The following is a 13,750-nucleotide window of genomic DNA, read 5'->3' as shown; positions in this document are numbered from 1 at the left end:
AAGTTGTAGTCCTTTGGATAGCAGGTATGTGCCAGATGTCCCACATCTGCATCTTTTATGCTACCTGTCACTGCCCTTCAGGGAGGCCTAGTATATCTTGCACAGACTCAGTGTTGAATTGTAATGGAGGTTCCAGGTGGTCATGTCACCCCCCACAACTGCACTGATCAAGCAATGACCCCAGTCAGTGGCCTCACACAGGATTTTAGCAAGAAAGTACTCTGCACCCGCAGGGCCCTGCTTGCCTTTCACTGTTCCTTATTGGATAAGGACATTATCCTGTCTATCAGGGTGGCTACTGAATGAGGGTCTCACCTTGTAAGGACAGTATCTGGCTGGTTTATCAAATGAGGACCCCACTTAAGCACAAAGTCCAGTTTTTCAGAGAGGCTGCTTTGAGATCAAGAGTCTGCAAGCCCTTACCACCTTCGGACGGTGGAGACCTTAGTCAAAACACCCTGCAGATGTTTGCAGGATCAAACCCCTTGTGAGGCAAGAGCCAGTGCACAAGATGTTACCCTGCCTGTGCAGGTTCTGATATCTTGCAAGGGAGATTGTTTGAGACAAGCTTCCCATTCCTTTCCCTGTGAAATTGTATTTGGAGCAATACAGGGGGTACAGCCAGGACAGCTGACCCAAAATGTCCAAAGAGATATTACATACCATATGATGTCATGCTCAGTATATAAGCTGCATGGAGTTGTTTAGGGAGAACCACTGCTCAGAAACTAGCTCATCAGCCAGCGGTTGATCATCAATTGTGATCATCACTTATTATTGTTGTTATTATTATTATTATTAAGCTTTTATGTCCTATTAGACTGTTTCTATCTCAACTCCTATTTCCCTGGTTGGGGAGGGGATAGTGTACAAACAGCTGTGTGGTTGTTTTACCTGTCTGTTGGGTTAAAGTAGAACATGATGGCAGATTCACTTCAAAGGTTAGTTTCTCACAGTCTCAGAAATAAACTTTGGTGTCAGTAGTCTACAGTTAGACACAATTTATTAAGGCATATCCACTCCATAAATTAAATCACATTTAAACTGCTTTATGAGCTCAGGACTAACAATTCATCAGATACATCTGCAAAGACCTTCTACAAAATAACAATCACTGAAGTGTTCCTTAACACTGTAGAAAGCTATTGATTTTAAACTGACTAATTAAAGTTTTGAAATTGAAGCATTATCTTAGTCTACAGGCTATTTAAATCACAGGAAGAAAACAGCTATATTAGAATAAATAGATCATTCTCTTTCAACCTATTACTAATTGTTGGCCAAGGACCATTGTGAAATTCTTCTGCAGAAAAATTGTTTCAGTTATGAAAGTATAATAAAGTGATTTGTTCAGTGGTGATGGGTCATTTATTTATAGAAGAAGTAATTTGATTGAAGATGATCAAAGTGACCATCTAAACAGACTTTGATATATTGTGACTTCAAACACTCATGTCCAGGAAATGCTAACTTTAAAAAATGAGCTCTTAATATTACATGAGTATACACTGACTCCCAATCTTTCGAGCTTTTACCTGATTCTTAAGGGGACAGTTAAAAGGAACAACAATTGAGATGGTTGTCATTCCCAACATTCTTGAATGTAGAGAGGACAGAGGAAAGTAGGGATATTTACTAACCAATCATAAGGATTTGCATTGTGTGTCCTGATATGAGTGAATAAAAACAGATATGTATAGGACTTTGCACATTCAGTGCAATCTGATTCGGGACAAAAAAAAAAAAAAAGAGGTTGCTCAGGACTGGAATCGGGGAGAATTGTTAATGTTTCTGCTCCTGAAGTAAGATTGCTCTCCTTTAATGTATCAGTGTTAAGTTTGGCGAGAGAAAGGGAGCTCTGATTCAGAAAGAGCAGATTTTCTGTAATTACAGGTGGATTGCAGATTGGAGAGTAGAAGGAAAACAGCGCTTGAAAAGTTAAAAAGACAAAAACAACCAAAAAACAAAACAAAACAAAATAACAAAGAGGAAAACTATGACAGCACTTTACCATTTCACCTTTAATCCTTAATCTTGATTATCATTCATTGCAGAAGGCGAAAAAGCAGTGGAAAGTGGAATTTGGAGGAGATGGTGAGTGTTAAGTGGTGATGGTAGTTAATTGTGCTAACTTCAAAGTGGTCGCATATAGCCTTTCCGTATATTGAACAGTGTAAATCAATGGTAAAGAGCTCCACAGATGTCAACCCAGGATGCAATTTGAACAAAGAAAATGAGGAAAAAACCCTTATATGAAATTTTATTCTATCACATTGTACAGAAATATGGTAGTGGATGTCAGTCGTATCTTCAGAGAAGGCCTGCCAAAGTAAACTAAATGCATCACAATTTTACTGAATTTATGGAATAAAAAGATTTTGTGGAGGGGTTTTCAAATATATTTATTGTTTTGTGCAGATCTGTTGAATAGCCTGGAGATTATTACTGACCAAATAATGTGATTTCATTATATAAGGTCTGCACAAGATTTTTTTAGCTGAAAGAAGCTCCAAATTTTCATTAAAGATTTGGGGAATGAATTTTTAATAGATATTTTTTTGTAATGATAGGACAGAGGGTAATGTTTTTAAACTAAAAAAGGGTACATTCTGAGTAGATATGAGGGAGAAATGTTTTATGATAAGGGTGGTAAGACCCTGGAACAGGTTGCCCAGAGAGGTGGCAGATGTCACATCCCTGGAAACATTCAAGGTCATGCTGGACGGGGCTCTGAGCAGTCTGATTTAATTGAAGATGTCCCTGGTCAGTGCAGGGCAGGGGTGGATTAGATGACCTTTAAAGGTTTCTTCCAACCCAAACTTTGAGTCTCTGATTCTATACTTTCACCAAAGCACTTAATTTTCGAAGAGCATGGAAACCCATTTTCTGTGAAGATAATATAAAGAAAGAGTTATGGTTATGTAAGAAGTTTACCCTAACTCTTTTATCTGTAGAAAAATTACGTAAAGGCAAACTAGGAAGTTTTTAAAAAGAATGAATGTGTTGAAAGATAGAACATGAAAAAACAAGCAGTATCAGTGGAAACACAGGTTAGACCTATTATCATCACGGGGGTAATTCGTAATCCATCTAGTAAAAGCTTATGAATAAGGTTGGTGCTAACAACTGTGTAAATACTTAAGTAATTCTGAACCTTTCAATGGGTTTATATAATTCATATTTATATTAAGTGTGTTTGAAATTTGAAAACTCCCAATAATAATAATTAGTCCCATGTTAATATTACCTCTTTCTGTTTGCTAAGGCATTTTGAAAATAGTAATTTTTCACCTAGCTACATGTTGGTCAATATGTTTAATAATTACACTGAAACAAAAACCTTATATGTATCACACTGAGGCTGAATATAGCAAAATAAAGAAAAGTTGAGTTCTTGTTCACAGAAATTACAAAGGTTTAGGTTGCTGGCAGCCACTTTAAGAGAAAAAAGAAAGGTTCCAGACTGTGTCTGAAAAAAATATACATCTTAGGGATCAGAACTACATTAGATGGTAGAATACACTTAATATATTTTGAATGCTGTTATTTCCCTTCTGACTCCAGTGAAACTGTGAAAAGGAATTAATTTAAAAGTCAATTGCATCCAAAGTTAGTTGCATGATTTGTGGTGGGTATTTTTCTTGATCGTGTAAACAGAAACTGAATGTATGTGTAATTTAGTGTCTTTGCCCCCTGGGAAATCCCAATGAAGAACACTGTGTTCTCCAGTGTCTTTTCTAGTTTACAGCAAAGACCAGCGTGATTGTTATTCTAAATATCAGCAGGATGGAGGAAAAACAGAGAAAATAGAATTGACTTAAGAGAATGATAATGCCCAGGGTTACAGATATTTACCTTGATGCCTTGACTTGCACCAGAGCTTAACCTCATGCTTTGTAAGCAGTCCAGGTGAATTTAGCTGAACTGTTCAGAGGAGATAAAGGTAAATGAATATGCAAAGTTTTGCATAAATATGACTTAGGATGCGTTTTTCTATTTTTCCTAGGAAGGTGAAGCAGACCATTATAGTGGATGTCTGATTGAGTTAAACCATAGCTTTGGGGTTTTTCTACCTCTTATTAGTTACAGAGTGGTTTTTTATGATTTCAAATTGGCTTTTTTTCTTGGTTAGACTTTGTTGACATTTATTGCTCTGGGATTGTTTTTAGCAAGCGAGGTTTCAGAATAATTCAAATAGAAGTATAATTTAATAATTTTAGAGTATTTAAAATTATTTCAATATTAACCAGAAGGTACATATTTTTTAAAAAATATTTCTGTCAATTATAATGCCAGTGATAAAAGCAATGAAGCAATATATATATCTTCGGAAACTAGAAATCGAAAAGTTGCCTGGTTCCTTCTTACATCTATATAAATGATAAACAGCTGAGATGCAAATGCCTACAAGATAGGCATTATGAGTATGGCTGAGCTACACTTCTTGGATCCAGATCATTTTTTAATGCATCTATCCTTGAGATCTCTCTTATTAAAGTGATTCCCATAAATGATGCAAAGTGGGTTGTTTGGAGGGTTTTTTTATATATTAGGTGGGATTAATCAGATTAATATATGTCAGATAATACTCTTTTCTTTGTCTTTACTGACAATGTCAATAGACTTCTACAGGCTTTTCTTCTATGAAGTAAAAGAAGCACTTTTTCTACTTTATTAGCCTCAGAAATATTGGTATGACATTTTAACCACCACTATTTCATAAAGCTTCAGGCATATCTACCTTGTCAAGTAGACTTATAATTAGCTAGGCATGTGTTTTAAGCTGGTGACCCATCTTTGGAGTCTGCTCTTCACTTTATGTAGTACATACAGCAAGGTACACAATGCAATACTAGAGTGGATACTCTTGCCTGTAGTAGTATTATCCACATTTTGAGGTAGGTATGATTTCAAGTGAAACAGTCTGAGACATTACAAGGCTGTTGCTAATAATTAATAACTAATGTTTATTAATTAAGAATCAATATATTTACATATACTGCTTTATCATTATTGATGTCTTTCTTGCAAACTAGACATACTGGGATAGAAAGCAAGCATAATTCAGACATATCACTAGAATTTATTAACACAGCAGGGCCATCCTTAGATTAAAAACCACCTGAGGCATGTTTAAGTTTATTTTCCTTTTTGGCTACAACTGCAATTTTAATACCTGAGATACTTATCAGCCAGCTATTGAAATATTTCCTTGTGATTTTGTTAAGGCAGCTCTGCTTACTTTACTTTTGTTTGAGGCTGTGTTTCAGGCAAACTTCAAGAGATGAAGTGTAGTGTTTAAGTGTGAAATCTCAATCAGGAATTAAATTACCTTGTTTTAATGTCTGGACATATGATATGTCTGCGAAATTCTTGTAAGACCTTTCTGACTGTGAAGAACCATATCCTGATGTGGTTTAAAATGTTGCTACCACTTTGCTGAGTTTCATGTTTGCCTTAATTAATGACCTGTAATCAAACGTAACATGAGACTAAATTCTGAAAGAACTGCTTTTGACTTTGAAGTAAAATAGTTATGTGCATATTTATCTGTTACATATATCAAGAAATCTACATTAATGTTGTTTTTTTTCTTTTATATATTGCTTCACGCTCACTCTTTTGGGAAACAATAAATGGATGTTGGTAGGAAAAAGAAAGATCTCTAAAGGGTAAATGGATAGTATTTAGCCAAGTTCAGTTCATTTTATCACTCTGAACACTAATGTAGAAGTTTACCTGTGCAATATCTGGTTACCTTTACAGTGTTAAACACAGAATATTAATGACCGAGACCATGTTAAAAGGAAGAGAATTTCCTGAGAATTTTAACACCAAAGGCAACAATTCAAACACAAATACTGTTTTGCTCCCTTTTATCACATTTTGGTTCTTTTGTCTCTCATTTCCCACCTCTACAGAAGAAAGAGAAGAAAAATTAAATGGGAAAATTAAAATGAATGCTAGAATGCTCTAGCATTTGAACATCTCTATCCTTGGTAAGTTTTAAATTGGGAAATTAATTGTGATAATATTTTACTGAAACTACACTCTGGAAAAAGAATTTAAGAAATTACGTTTTCAGTAACAATTTCAATTCATTTGGATTCATGTAATCTGAGATTAACAAACTCGAGGAAGAACTGAAAACAACAGATTTCATATGTGCTATTAACTTACTTTGGTAGTAATTAAATGTTTTTATGCTTAATATGGAAAAATCAGGAAACAGAACTATATTAAATATTTCTAGATGAGTATCATTTTCTTGTAGTTTATCAACTTTAGATGCCTACTAAAAGTTAGTTCCAAGGAAAAGCTGTCCTTGAATTCTTGGCAACAACTAAAAACATCAGACAAGAAATCGTTCTTAATATACAATCTAAATCTCCATCACAGCAAGTTGTTTGTTACTTGGAAAAGGAGACTGACACCCAACTTGCTACAACCTTCTTTTAGACAGTGATAAGGTCTCCCCTCACCCTTCTTTCCTCCAGGCCAAAAAATCCCGGTTTTAATATCTTTCTTGTAGTGAGGAGCCCAGAAGTGAACACAGTACTCAAAGGTACTCAAAGGTGCAGCCTCACCAATGCTCTGTTCAGGGGTTTAATCACTTCCCTACTTCTGCTGGCCACGCTATTTCTGCCACAAGCCTGGAGGCTACTGGTCAGCACACTGCTGGTTCATATTCAGCTGCCTGTTGACCAATACTTACAGGTCCTTTTCCACTAGGCCACTTCCCCAAGCCTGTAGTGTTGCTTGGTGGTGTTGTGGCCCAAGTGGAGGACCTGGCACTGAGCCTTGCTGAACCTCACACAATTTACTTTGGTCCACAGATCCAGCCTGTTCAGATTCCTCTGTAAAACCTTTTAACACTCAACATTTCTGCCTGACTTGGTGTCAACTATAAATTTACTGAGGATGCAATCAAATTCCCTCATCCAGATCACTGATGAAGGTGAAAAGGCAACTGTCCCCAGTACTGAGCCTTGCAAAACACTGCTTATGACCATCTGCCAGCTCTAGTTAAATCCATTCACCACAAGTCCTGGGCCATCAAGAGATTTTTACCCATCGAGCCGTGAGATAAAGCTCTTCGTTCATCCACACCAATCTTCTTCCCCACCAGATTGTCTTTTGGCACACAGGAACAAGCTGCTCCTGCAACTTTAAGATTTGCTTTTTGAAGAGTGTCCAGCCTTCCTGAACTCCTTTTCCCTTCAGGACTGCCTCACAAGCAACTCTGTCAAACAGGCTCCTAAAAAGGCCAAAGTCTGCCCTCAAGAAGTCCAAGGTGGCAGTTCTGCTGACCCTCCTCCTTTTTCAAGAAATGAAAACACTGTCATTTCATGATCACTATGCCCAAGACAGCCTCCAACTGTCACGTCACTCACAAGTCCTCCTCTGTTTGAAAACAACACATTAAAAAGTAGGCTGAAGAAAGAACAAAGGTAAAGAATAGAAGAGTTCTGGAAGGTGATGAATAGGCTTTCAAAATGTAAGTTAAAAGAGGAGGTGAATCCTGAAACCAGGAAGAAAACTAAATGAATTAAAATATTAAAGAACAGAAAATTAAGAATAATTTGTAAAGAAGGAGAAAGCTGTGTATGTATGTTTGTGTGCATGTATAAATACTTACATGTTTTTTGTATAAATGGAAAATTATCATAAATGTCTCTATTCTCCCCTCTTAAAAAGTCTGAATGTGTTTGTAATTCTACAGATGAAATGAAATTTCACAATGCAGAAAATAAGAGATAAAATGCAAAATCAGCTCACCATAAAAAGAAGCCGACAAGGTATGTATTAGACCATTATCAGGTGAGCATCTGCTTTTCAGAAAAGGAATTCAGCCCTACGTTGTAACTGTACTCCTCAAAAGAAGTCCTTTCCACTTCAATCTACTTTTCTACCTCTGTGTGAGTGGAAAAGGCTCCTTAGCTAAACTGTGGGCTAGGGCGTTTTTCAGAGACCAATGCAGTGATATTGCTGAAGGCAAACACTTTCTCCTGTTGTCAAGCCCTTCGGCATAATGTGTTCACCATGCCATTTTCTTGCATTGTGCTAAGATTCTTTTTACTCTCTAAAGCATATTAGAGAGTTTATGTTCAACCATGAGGCCAAGATTGTCAAAACATATGTTTGGGAGGAAAGTATTTTTCCTGTCAGTCTCAATTGGTACAATGATTGATGAATTGTATTCAGAAGAATGTGATAGCCTTGTTCCACTATGACAGTTGACTTGATTTCATTTGAGTAAATCTAAATGAAATAAATAGTAAGGGAACAATATCTGAAAAGCTCTAGAGTAATATTCTTTTATGTTCTTTTTCCTTCCTTTGTTCTTTAATTTTATTTTTTTTTTTTTTTTGGCATATACTCACAAAACACTTCATATGGTACAGAATTTAAAGAGAACAGGTTTGCAGCAGTGTGACAAGCATAATGGTGCCAGTTAGCATTTCAGAACTGAGAAAAGACTGGCCATCTGGGAAAAAGGGTAATCTAAGGTTGACACATGAATAAGATTAAAAGCTGAGATGCACTTTTTTAATCTGCAGCAGTTTTGCTGCCAAAAGACTGATATTAAAGTGCAAAAATCAAGTATTACATGTTCCAGCAATAATTCATTCATAAGTTTCAACAGTTCTGTCACACTACTTTTGTTCCAAACACATGGTTCTAGTGGAATTAAAAGCTCCTCTCAAGTCAATGCTCTATATTTGAAAGAAAAGACTGGCATGGCATTATTTAAAATATAATTTGGTGTAAGTTGCAGTTACCCATGGATAACAGAAAATAGATAATGTGATAAAAAGTCTTATTAGCAATAGCCCAAAATTGTGTACATTGCCTTTTGCCCAGAGGAAATAAAAAAATCGTATCCATACAAATTTTGCCAAGTCTGACTAATTCCATGACTTCAGTGTAGGTTTTACTCTGGGTATTGCTATGCATCTATTTCCTTCACAAAATCATAGGATGCTTAGGAAGGTGTGGCATATTGAAAAGCACGGACTCCGATTCTGGTGGATCAAAGACAACTTTAACAACAACTGAGCAAACATTTATACCCTCTCGATGGCTGATGCAGCAGCCTCGGATACTAGAACCCAAACTTTCCTATACAAAAGATTGTCCCAGTTTGAGGGAACTCCTGCTGTCCAGGCGTCTTTCTGTCTGCACCTTCCTTAACATGACAAAGCACACTGTGCCACCTCCCTGCTAAAGGAGGAGCAAATTTACATCTCTGCATGACCCTCTTTGCTACTTTTTCTCTTGCTTTTGCAGTTTCTCTCCTGCAGGCATAACTGTCTCTTTTCCAGGGCTGCTTTTCCATTTCCTTCAGGAAAGGACCTCAAAGATCATCTTGTTCCAACCCACCTGCCATGGGCAGGGATACTCCTCACTAGACCAGGTCGCCCAAAGCCTCAATCCACTTGTTCGTGGCACCCAAGTACACTGGAAACTAGGCAACTCTCCTTATCAAGGCATAGTATTTTCTGGAAACTTGCATGCAATGCATACATGCAAAGGCATGCACAGTTACAAAAATCAGTGTAAAACTGTATTTTTCTATGATTGCTAATCATGCATCGTAACCATTGTCTTGACCTGTTTTTTCTAAGCTATCATTTTTATTTAATTTTCTTTCATGAAATCAAGTCAAATAATGTATTTGAAGTTATATTTGTGTATGTATGAAGTAAGATTATTTCCTGTAAAAGTAATGATGTCAACCTAGATGAGCAATGGCTTATTTTTTAATGTCTTGAAAATAATTTGATCTGTTTAAATGAAAAGAGAAGGGTACTCCAGTTCCTCCAAATTCTATCCATGACTTCTAGGGAGATAATAACTTCTAATTGGCAATTTCCTAAACTTTGGGAAATAATTCCACATTTTTACAGACACATATACAAGTAATCGGTCATCTTTGTGTATACTCCTAAATTAATGCTTAAAAGATATCCCAGTTAATTAGTAAAGCTAGTTTCTGCATACACCTTCTTTAACAGCCTAATGCAAACAATAAGCTTGGGTGTGGAGAGAAGCAAAACATCTCTCTCGTATTCCTCACAGACATTTAAAGACTAAATGCAGGTTTCACTTAGAAAGGGAGCAGCAAAATAAGCAACGGTCATCTCAGTGCATCTATCACTAGACTGCTAGCAGCACCTGAACAAATTTTCATGAAATAGCTTCAATCACTGTATCACAAAAAAGCTCATAGATGCTCTAGACAAAAGAAAGCCCAAACAATAATATATATATATATATATAAAATAAATTCATCTAGGTATTAAACAAATGGGGAGAAAAAGAGCCATTAAATTTGAAATGAAATGTTGACATGGGAAGAGATGTTTGTCAGCTTACTGACAATTTAGTCTGGAAACTAGAAAAATCAATTTACAGAATACGAAAGCTCTAGAACATCCATTCAGTACTGGCAGCAGAGATATGGAAACTTAGTTGCATGTGGGTCTGGCGGACAAAGTAAAAATGGTCCATAAGCAGATTGCATGTCATTCAGGTTAAGATTCTTTTCATTTTTCTATCTTTAGGACTCCATAATAATAGTTCCATTACAGCATTTTACTAGTTCAGTACATATTCATTATATCATGTTCATTATTGTGGTGTGAGATCTACTCCCGTGTTTCTCTGTTTTAAAAATTTGTTGTGATTTAACTCCAACTAAGCACCACATAGTCTCTTGCTCACTTCCCTCATGGTGGGATGGGGAAGAGAATCAGAAGGGTAGAAGTGAGAAAACTCATGGACTGATATAAAAACAGTTTGACAGTGTGCAAAACTGCACACTCAAGCAGAGCAAAACAAGGAATTTATTCACTACTTCCCACTGGCAGGTGGGTGACCAGACATCTCCAGGAAAGCAGGGTCTATCATGCATAATTTTTTTTTTTTTTTAAACAAATACTATCATGCCAAGTGTCCTCCTCTTCCTTATTCTTCCCTCCAGCTTTATGTGTAGATCATGACATCATACTGTATGGAATATCCCTTTGGTCAGTTGGGGTGAGATGTCCTGGCTGTGTCCTCTGCCAACTCCTTGTGCACCTCCAGACTCCTCTCTGGTGGGGTGAGCTGAGAAGCATAAAAGTCCTTGGCTCTGTGTAAGCACTGCTCAGCAGTTATGAAAACATCAACATTGTTTTCAGCTCAAATACATAGCCTCATACTAGCTACTATGAAAAAACCTAATTTTATTCCAGCCAAAAGCAGCACATGCTAATAATTATACACTAAATGCGATTCTTATTAAAATAATAATAGGGATCTTAAACTACATAAGATATGTCAGAATGTCTGTGTGTGTTTCCTTTAGAGCCTTTCAAAAATTACCAACATTTTAACATGATGCTCATTATTCTGTTAGAGTAACTAGAACAACATACATACAACAAAACTAGAGAGAGTGTGCTATTTTTGTGAGATTATTATGGACTCCACTTTCCTGTCTGTGTAATTATTTCATTCTCTTGTATCTTGCCTTTTATACAGGAACAGCACCTGTCTTTTCCTATACATGTAGAATTGAAACAGAAATATATCTACTCTTCTTTGAGCTTGTGGATGGCTGTCATATTCAGAAGCCATAACACAATCTTGAGCTAAACAATTGGGTACAGCTGCTTCTTGTGAAACACATTCCATTTTTAACAAAGATGCCTGAAAGGAAAAATAAATAAATTAGCCTCTCCCAACAAAAATCAACTGTTTTTCAAATTTTCTGTAAGACAGTGTTTAAAGTTCAGATCAGCCAAAGAATGCTGATGAGATCTTACAGCACATCAGAATGGTGATCTCTCTGGAGTACCTGACAAAGTGTGCAGAAACAGTTCGCTGGGACCCAAGTTCTGCCAAGGACTTATAGTCTTGCATTTGATGAGACTTTTCAATACACAGCTAATTTAGCTCTTATTCATGTGCAGTGAATCCTTTCTGAATTGGGCACTTTATGAGCTTAGCAAAAAGTCTACTGTGTATTTTCAGTCCACAGTTTTCAAAGGCTTATCATTCTGTCAAATCAAAATGGATTTCCTATAGGACAATAAAAGGCACCACTCCTCACTGAAGGTTATTTTGTAAAGCTTTAGCTTTCAAATCAACTTCAGTTCTTTTCACCTCTTGGAAAATAAATATGAGATATATTTATTTTTAATGTAGCAATGGGAAAAAAATCCTTTTTTCAAAACATTTCTTGTTCAAATGAATAACTAATTACTTAAAAAAAATCCAAAAAAAAGAGTTAAAATAGACAAAATCAGCACTGGACAGATAAGTCTAGCTTTTATGGAGAGTGTTTCTGATAAACAGGATCCTGAATATCAGGATTAGTAAAGAAAGTTCTTTTTTATTTTAGTGTTTAACTCCAGCTGGTAAATAAGGAACATACAGCCACTTTCTCACCACTCCCTAGACACACGCCCCTGGGGTTGGTGAGGGGAACAGTAAAACTACAAGTTGAATGATGTTCAATAGAATAAGAAAGGAAGAGAATAAACCCGATCATAATCTATAAGGACAAGACTTTGTAATAATTTATGTTAAAATGGAAAGTTACATACTGCATAAACAGAAAGGGAAATAATTTCCTTGCTGCCAGAGTCTGCCATACCATTTTATATGCACTCAGAGAGGAGGAACAGAGGACTAAAGAAAGCTCTTTCTCTTCATGACTCAGCCACAAAATGGCACAGTAAGGGTTCCTAGCCTTTTCTGAGCAGACACTTTCTCATGGACAAACTGCAGCATTCCAGTTAAGGTGCTGGATGCAGGATCAGCATTTGTTTATTGCAATAAGTGATGTCATTTCAATTATTAATAGCTAGGAACTATTTCAAAAGCAAATGGCTAAAGAAACCTCAGGGAAACATTAGAGATTTATTTCCTAGGTTTTCAGATAAGTAGTCAATTTGGATGTCTATTTTTCGGTACTCAGAGTAGCACTGAGTGGGAAGTTCTCAATATGTTCTGAAAAATGATAGCTTTTAAATCATCTCAAAATAGAGAAAATGAGTATTTTCAGTTTGAAGAAAACCAAGTTATGAATATGCAGAAAAATTGCATTTGTGATGACAAAATAAGGTTCTAAAATGATTACTAAACAGATAAAGAAAATAAAAAAGCAAATGTATGATGCCTTCTATTTCTAATTTATCCCACACTGGTTAGCATGGAGGGTTTCAGACATGAATGGTTATTAACCTGTCCTGCCATTGTAATTCTTGTTGCTGTTAATAAATACATATTTTTAACTGGTAATGTCTTTCATAAAGTAAAACTACCAAGTAGAAAAAAAAAAAAAAACCCAAAAAATAACCCTCTAAAATTATTCTAGTTATTCTTGTCTGCATCAAAATGAGCGCAGCAGCCTGACTAACAGTTTGATCTATTCAAGCCATGAAAGAATGGTCCCAGCATACTCAAAGAATAAGGAAGTATTTAATTTGAATTTAGAAACACTCGAGGCAAATTAGAAACATTCTTTACTGCTAAGTGGAAGTCTTGCATGCCAACTGGCATAGCAGGAGTAATATTCTAACATACTCCCTAGTGCTAACCATTATAATTTTAAACTGTGTCTTTTTGAAAGCTTTAAATTCTGTTCACCTTTCCATTTCCGAAATGATGACTGAATTCCTTCTCAAAACAAGATGTTTTTCAAATAGCAGCTCTTTTTATGTTTTCCTTTGCTTATTGTGTTCATACCACAAACTCA

This window comes from Gallinula chloropus (genome assembly GCF_964237585.1).
Source record: "Gallinula chloropus genome assembly, chromosome: 3".
Lineage (NCBI taxonomy): Eukaryota > Metazoa > Chordata > Aves > Gruiformes > Rallidae > Gallinula > Gallinula chloropus.
This window is presented reverse-complemented; position numbering follows the sequence as displayed.